Raw genomic sequence first — 7,079 nt, forward strand, 5'->3', positions numbered from 1 at the left:
CCCTGCCCTGACCTTCACTCCTGCCGGAGACAGCCGTGCCCCAGCACTCGTGCCCAGCACCAGGGCTGCCCAGCCCGTCCCCACCCCAGTGCCAGCAGTGCCAGCCCATCCCCACCTCACCGCAGCTATCCCATCTCACGCCCACCCTACCAGCCAGCCCAGCCCAGCCCCAGCTAGCCCAGCCCAACCTCAGCTAGCCCAGCCCATGCCCACCCCAACAGCATCTCTCCCAGCCCCATGCCAGCACCACTGCCCAAACCTTTCTGCCCACGCCTTTCCTCCCTGTCCATTCCCCCTGTTCCAAGACCCATGCCTTGGCCCTCTCCTGGACCTCTTGCAAATGCAGATGTCCAGAAGCACCCATGCCTGTGCCAGGGGCTGCGAGGCAGCTTTCCTCTCTGGGCACCAAAGCCTGCTCAGCCCTCTGCCCATCCCAGCAGTGTGGGCTGGGACTCGGTGGGAGGAGATGTCTGGGCTGGTTGTGCCTTCTCACCTGCTGCTCCTGGCTCCTTCCTGGAGCATGTTGGCTTGTTCACTGAGTGCCATGGAGGAGAGGGGGTGTCTTAAGCTCTCAGCTGATAAGCAAGGCCAAGAAAGAAATCTGTCCCTGGGCTAAAGCCTCCACATCTTCCTGCCTGCTTGCACTGGTGCTCAGGCAGCCCCAGCTCTCAGCAGAGCTCGGAGGACAGGCAGGAGGTGACTGGAGGAGACAGTGGAGCTGAGTTTACAGACTGGGGTAGAGTCAGGCTTCCCTGGCCTTTTTGTGGAGGGATTAATTACCAAACAAACGGTTATACTTCTGTGACACCGTACCATGCTGCAGTTACTCTACACCTGTAACGTAATTACTCTGTGATCCCTCTAATTACCACTGTTTCCTATCACTGGAAGGTTAACAGCATCACTGAAGGACTCTGATTCCTTTAGTGCCCTGCTTGGTACAGCCACTGTAGTGATGCTGAATTTGTGTATGTAACAAGTATAAAATCCTCTAACTTGAGGTTTTATTTCAGGGTTTGATAAATCACTTTATAATAACAGCACGATTATAGAGTAATTATTGTGTGATTACAGTTGTTGAATTACAAAGCACAGTGGAACCTGTTGGGGTTCGATGAGGTGTGTTTTGTGGCTGTGACAGCTCTGAGGTGCCACTGATGTTGGGCTGGAGTTGAGACCCCATTCCCTTGAGGCTGGCAAGGGACACATCTCTGAATGTCTTAGGTGGAAAACACAACTCTGCCAACTTCTTTGGAAAGGAATGTGAAGCTTCAGGTGTGGAAACTGCTGGGGAGACACTTTTCCATGTCACCTCAGCCATCCTGCCAGACCTTGAGTCCTCCCGGGCTTGTGGCCCCATGGGCTGTGTGCTGGGGCAGCACTGGGGCTGGGATGGGTGTCAGCAGTGCCGTTGGCTCCTTTGGACTCCCCTTCCGTGGTCCAGGCTGATGTGACCTGTGTCCCTACAGTCACCCCTGGCCACCACGTCCGAGGTTTGGGGGCACAGGCAGCAGAGCAGGTCGTGGCACAGCTTGGCGAGGGAGGGGGTTTGCCTGGCTCTCCAGCACATCCAGTGCACTGAGTCAGCAGCTCTCCTCTGTTCTCTGCTGAAACCTGAGCAGGGTTCATCCCAGCATGAGCAGAAATGGCTTTTGGTGGGAAAAGAGCCAGGAGAGCTTGTCAGGTAGCAAGGGAAGGATGGGATGAGAGAGAAAAGGGCTGAAAATGCTTAACTCAAATCAAACAACCCAAGAAAAAGTAAAGGGAGAAAGCAATGGAAGGCCACGGCCTCAATTTTCTTCTCAGTCGATGTTTTCCCCCTTCTCTCTCTCCATTCAGGGGAGTAAAAATCAAGCTTTTGGCAGGGAATGGCTACAGGGAGAGAGATCTCTGTGTCTTTGCCACGTGTCACAGCTCCCTGTGACCCTGCCTGGGGACATGCCTTGCTCACAGCCAGTGTGGCACCTGCAGCCTGTGGGACAGTGCCAGGGCAATGTGTGCTACAGACAGGGAGAGGCTCTGCACCTGGGGCTGACTTGGGGGTAGAGACAAACACCAGCCATAGTCCCCACTTTTCACAGTGCTTCCCCAGCCCCTGGAGTGCTGTCAGCAGTGCCTTGAGGCCTCTGCTCCTTGGTCACCCTGAGCCAGGAGAAAACACAAAGGTGGCTGTGCCTGAGGGGGCAGTGTTAATTGTCAGCTTGACCTGGGCAATTGAATAAATGCTGATAAATGCCACTGAGAACCTCTTCTCCTCTAGCCTGGGCAGGGAGCAAGCAGCTCCCTCCGTCCCTCAGGGCAGTGGGTCATGTCAGCTGGCTCAGGAAGGGGAGGCAGCAGGGGCAGTGCCCAGTCTGAGCAGAGAGCTCAGCTGCTCTGCTGGGGCAAGACCTGGGTGATTCCCACACTGCAGAAACAGCAGCAGAGAGAGACTAGAGGGACTGGAGAGGGACTCTTTGTTAGGAACTGTGGTGATAGGGCAAGGAGTATTGGAGATAAATGGAAAGAGGGGAAATTTAGACAGGAAGGGGAGGCAGCAGGGGCAGTGCCCAGTCTGAGCAGAGAGCTCAGCTGCTCTGCTGGGGCAAGACCTGGGTGATTCCCACACTGCAGAAACAGCAGCAGAGAGAGACTAGAGGGACTGGAGAGGGACTCTTTGTTAGGAACTGTGGTGATAGGGCAAGGAGTATTGGAGATAAATGGAAAGAGGGGAAATTTAGATTAGATATTATATTAATTTTAATGTGAGGGTGGTGAGACACTGGCACCGGTTGCCTTGAGCAACCTGCTCTGGTGGGAGATGTCCCTGCCCAGGGCAGGGGGTTAGGGCTGGATGATCTCTAAGGTCTATTCCAACTCCTTAACATCCTATGATACTGCAGTGACTAACAGAACTCCTCCAAGCCCTGCTGTGCCCTGGGGTGCATGGAGTGTTTGATTCCTTGACAGCAGTGTGCCCATGTTGGGGAGAGCCCTGACTTGAGCCCCACCATTGGCTTAGTCCTCTCTCTGGCCTCACCAACATCTCAGACACCATCCCTTGCCCTCTGTGGTTGATTTCCTATCCAAACAGCATCTCCTGCCTCAGCATGGACTGGGCAGGGCAGCAGGTCAGTGTCCCTGTAGTTGGAGCTGTGGAGCTTGGCTTGGTTTTGCTCATTCTCGTGGTTAAGCACAGAAATGGTTCTGTTTAACCATCCTGCATGGTTTTTTCCATAATTCTTTTCTCATGGCTCTGTAAGTCAATCAGCTGGTCAGTGCCTTGGCATCCTGCGATGGACATGTGTCCACACATGGCCATGCCTCTCCTGGGCTCCAGAGGAGTGTCCTGGGCAGAGGTCAAAGGCTTTGCCCACTGAAGAGTTCCTGTTCTTTGTCTCAGGGCTGGGGTTGGTGTCCTGAGCTGGGGACAGTTCCGTGAGTGAGCTGGAGGGTCTCCACAGGGTGAGGAGGTGCAGGACTGGGTTGTGCCCCCTGGGACATGGTTCCTGTGATCCAGCTCTGTCCAAGGGATGCTCAAATGGCAACACAGCTGTGGCAGCCCTCGGGCCCCTGCTCTGAGGGACAGGCAGCTCCTGAGGAATGTGTTTGTGAGCATTCAGCCCTGCCCTTGCTGCCCTGGGGTCTCCAGGCTGGTTGCCCATGGTGCAGCTCAGCCCCAGCACAGCCCTCGCTATCCTGGCAGCCTTTCCCACCCTACATTGCTCTTAGTTATCTCAGTAGGACCCACAATTATTACTTTTTTTTGTCATTTCCATTCTGTTTCTTCATCAGAATGCAAAACATTAAATATCGCTCTGGTAATTATGGTTAATTTCATAACCAGCACCTTAATTGGATTGGTCTCTGATGGGGAATTCTCGTAGGAGGGAGAAGCAGAAATATTTTGACGTGATCTATTCTTTCAGCTCTTTGTTTGGATTTGAGATGTCGAGTGTGAAATGGGAAACAACTGATTTAGACCTCAGAGGCAACCTGGGAGTGGCAAGCAAAGCCTGAGCACTCTGGAAGTGCTTCTTACCCTCTGGCAGCCAAACCTCTCCCTCCCATACCTGAATCTGGACTATCCCCACTGTTCCTTTGGGCTGGGAGCAGTCACACAGAGCCAGATAGTTCTGGGCTACCCAAAACGTCAGCCTGGGGAGCCAAGGGGTGTTGTGGTGAGCACTGGCCTGAGGGATTGTGTCTGCCCCAGCTCTGCTGGCCACTGGTTTGTGTGCTGTGCCCTGGAGCAAGGCACAGCACTCCACGAGTTCCCAGGGGGTCTGAGGACCTCAGGGATGTGAGGGACACCCACGGGGATATCTTTCTCTGCTAGGAATGAGGCAGGCAGCAGGCCATGGAGCCTGGAGAGAGACACCAGCCCCTCTTGCACCAGGTGAACCCAGGTGATCTCAGCAGTGGTGCCAGGGGCAGCCAGGCCTGGGGGGCTCAGTGCCCCCCGCGCTCAGCTGGGGCTGTGCCATGTGGTGCCCATCCCACAGAGCCACTGTGTGGGCAGTCCCTGCTGCTTTGGGCCTGAGCTGCGATTTGCTCTGGGAAACATGGAATTGTGCTGCCATTAAACTGCTCTGTGCTCAGCATGTTTATCCGTTTCAGTGGGAAACAGAAGGTGGAGCGAAATGGAAACCCCTGGCCTTGCATTTCCCATTGCATTCCCATGCACTGTGATTACTTTTGTTCTCACTCAGCCCAGAGTGCAGGCTCCGTGTTATTATCCACAGCACTGGGAGAGGAGGAAGGGGTGGAAAGCATCACTTTCAGCTCAGGCAGAACACAGCAAACCTACCCCAGGGCTGCCCTCCATCAGGACAGGGGGAGCTGCTCCATACCCACAGTGCATCCCTGTTTTTTTTCCATGCCCATAGGCTCAGCAGGTGCTGGAAGGCAGAATAGGCTGAGGAATGGCATGGCTGGGTCTGCCAACCTGCTGACACCCGTTCTCATGGGTATTAAACTGACTGTGCTTTGCACAGCCCCATACCTGCCAAGGATTTGTGTCAGCAGGACTGGCAGCACCTGGAGCCCAAATGCTGTCAGGCCACGGCACCTCTGTTCCCACAGGGATTTGGGCTGGGAGGGGCTGGTGCCCCTGGCCCACCCTGCCCAGCTCCATGGCTGCAGGATGGGCAGGCTCAGCCGCAGCTCAGCACAGTTTGTTTTTATCTAATCTATTTTGTTGTTGAATGAAACAATAACAGCAAATACAGGCCCTGAAGACAAGCCATAAATAATGCAAAAATCAAACAAGTGAGAAAGGGGAAAAGAAAAAGGAATTACACATGTAAAACCAGCCCAGAGAAAGCTAGGCTGGGAAGAGGAATCTTCTCCCCATGCTTGCCATCGCTCATGCTTTCTTTGCCTCCCTTTTTTTTCTCCACTTCTCTCTCTCTGGAAATTCCTGCGGCGTTAAATTTGTGATTACGTGAACAAAACTTAATAACAACTGGAAGGGGGAGAGAGAGAGAGAGAGAGAGGGATCTGGCTTGCAGGAAGCAGTCAGGAAAGGAGGTGGATGGAGAGAATGGGAGGTTCCATCTCTCCCAGCACCTTGAAACAGCCACACTCCTGCTGGAGCCTGGCACCCTGTCCTGCCCTGTGTCCCTGTGGGAGCTGGGGCAGGGTCAGCTCTGCTGCTGCCACCAGTGCTCGTGGGGCTGTTGGCCCTGGCAGCATGGCACACACATGCCCTCATTGCCCTATGCCTCTTGTCCCACCGGTGGGTGATCCAGAGCTGTCTTCTCTGGGCTGCAGTTGGCCTCTCCCAAAGGCTTCTGAGGCTGCTTATTTTAGGCAGCAGTATAAAAATACCAGGGCCAGTCCTAAAGGGAGGTAAATCAGCAGGTTTCCGTGAGGTCAGCGAGGCTGAAGGTTTTATGTCCTTTGAAGTCCTCTTGCCACTATCCCAAAGGTTTCCAGGGGAAGGCACAGTGCTCTGGAGCAGCCCTTGTACTTTTCTTGGTATCCTGCTCTGGTTCACGTTCGGGGGATGTGGCCTGGGAACAGAACTGGTGCTGTAAGTACAGTCTGAGTTTAAATTAAATGTGAGGAATGTGACTGGTCCCTGGATTTGCTGCTCCTCAGCCTTTGGGACTCTGAGCTGGGGTTCTGCCTTTGAGCAGTGGTAGGAACTGGTGGTTATTAGTGGGGGTCACATCCCAAAGCTGCAGCACTGTCCCCTGATGGTTCGTGGGGCCAGGGTGTCAGGCTGGGTTGGCATTTTCTCTGCCAAGGCAGCCCCATCTCTGCTTGTGGCCCTGGTTTTCTGCTGCTGGAGCTGATGTGACCCAGCCCCACCCTAGGCACTGAGCAGAGCTCCAGGGTGCTGCAGAGCCATGGAATGCCTTTTGACAGAGGCTGGAGGGGATGGGATGTGCCCAGGCAGGGAGCAGTGGGAGGGAGCAGCTTGCCCTTCCTGGGACCCCCAGATGTGGTTTGTGGGTGGCCAGGAGCAGTGTCTCAGCCTGGGGGGAGCAGGATGCCCCTGTCACCGGACCAGCCATCAAGGCAAGCCCATCCAGCGATGCCATCTGCTCCTGACCCGGAGGAGAGGTGCTCTGGCAGTGGGGTGACTTTGTACCAGCAGCTTTTGTGCCGTGTCAGGTGGTGTCCTGCCCTGATTCCAGCCCAGGCACTGTACAGCTGGGCTCTGGCTGATTCAGCAGTGCTGTAGCAGCATGCTGAGCTGCCAGGGCTGCCCCAGCAGCTCCCAGAGCATGCAGAGCTGTGAGCAGGATGGGTGCCCACCTGGCTTGTGCCCATCCTCCAGCCCCAAACCTACTACTGCTACCCAGGTAGGGTCTGTGCAGGACCCTCACCGGTGCTGGGGCTGTTTAGAGTGCTCCTTGGAAGGTCAGGGGAGCACAGAAGGTGTTTGGGCCATGGGCACATCAAGAGGGAGGTGATTCTGCCCCTGCACTCGGTGCTGGTGAGGCCACACCTTGAATCCTGTGCTCAGCTCTGAGCCCCTCAGGTCAGGAGGGACATTGAGGTGCTGGAACAGGTCCAAAGAAGAGCAACGAGGCTGGTGAAGGGACTCGAGCACAAGTGCCATGAGGAGAGAGGCTGAGGGAGCTGGG

This window comes from Acanthisitta chloris, unplaced genomic scaffold, assembly GCF_000695815.1.
Source record: "Acanthisitta chloris isolate BGI_N310 unplaced genomic scaffold, ASM69581v1 scaffold23257, whole genome shotgun sequence".
NCBI lineage: Eukaryota > Metazoa > Chordata > Aves > Passeriformes > Acanthisittidae > Acanthisitta > Acanthisitta chloris.